Consider the following 1,000-nt stretch of genomic DNA (forward strand, 5'->3'; position numbering starts at 1 on the left):
GGCCGCCCTGGCGACGCAGCTGCCACCCTCAGCCAGAGAAATGCCCCGGTGCAGGAGCGTATTGCCCGGGGGCCGCGGCTCAGCACTCACCTTGGCGCTGCCGCCCGGCCATGCATAGGCTCCCGCGCTGCTCCCCCTTCCTGTCCCTCCACCTGGGCCTGAAGTATTTATAGCGGAGCAGCGAGCTGGCGGCTGGCAAATATTTGGTAGCTGTATTGTAATAGTAGACTCGGTAAACAGAGCTGGGGTTTGCTTTAGCACCCAGCAACGGGAGAGCGGCGCGGGGAGGGACGCGGGGACGGAAGGCAGGGCTCACCTTAATGGTTCACTAGCCAGGGGATTTTCAAGTGTTGTTCCTGTAAATTCACCTATTAAATCGGCAGCCCCAGCTGCCAAACTGCCCGCACACTTGTGCCGAGGGCTCTTATCTCCCCACTGATTGGAGGCGAAATCAAGCTTTGTCAAATAGGCGTAAAATTAAATTTCATGCTATTTTGACTCCTGGAGTAGGGATCTTCTGAAGAACATACTGCGTATCGAGCGATGCCTCTGCAAACAGGCGCTGCCGCTGTGGCTGCAGCAGGCAAAACCTCTCTGTGGGGGTCCTGCGGTGCCGGCCCCCCGCACAGCAGAGCGGGGCCGGGTGCTGCACAGCCCCCGCGTGGGTCCGGACCTCCCATCTCCAGCCTCGTGCCCCCCGCTGAGGTGGGTGCAGGGCTCCCTGACCAGCCCCAGGATGGGGTTTGGAACCTTTTGAGGTGGCAGGACACGGCCCCAACGGCACGGCCAGCAGGAGAGGCACTTTAGGGTGCTGTGCTCCCCAGGGGGTGGTGGGGCTGGGTGCCCGGGGCTGGTGGCTCTTGCCAGGCAGTGCCTGTGGATGCAGAGATGGGGACATATTGTGTGGAGAGCAGCTGGGCCAGCTCCGCGCCGGGGACAGCACCAGGGACGGCAGTGTTGTCACTGTGGACGGGGCACTGGGGGGCCCCGGGGCTCCGCT

Source organism: Pygoscelis adeliae, unplaced genomic scaffold (assembly GCF_000699105.1).
Source record: "Pygoscelis adeliae isolate BGI_AS28 unplaced genomic scaffold, ASM69910v1 Scaffold85, whole genome shotgun sequence".
Classification (NCBI taxonomy): domain Eukaryota; kingdom Metazoa; phylum Chordata; class Aves; order Sphenisciformes; family Spheniscidae; genus Pygoscelis; species Pygoscelis adeliae.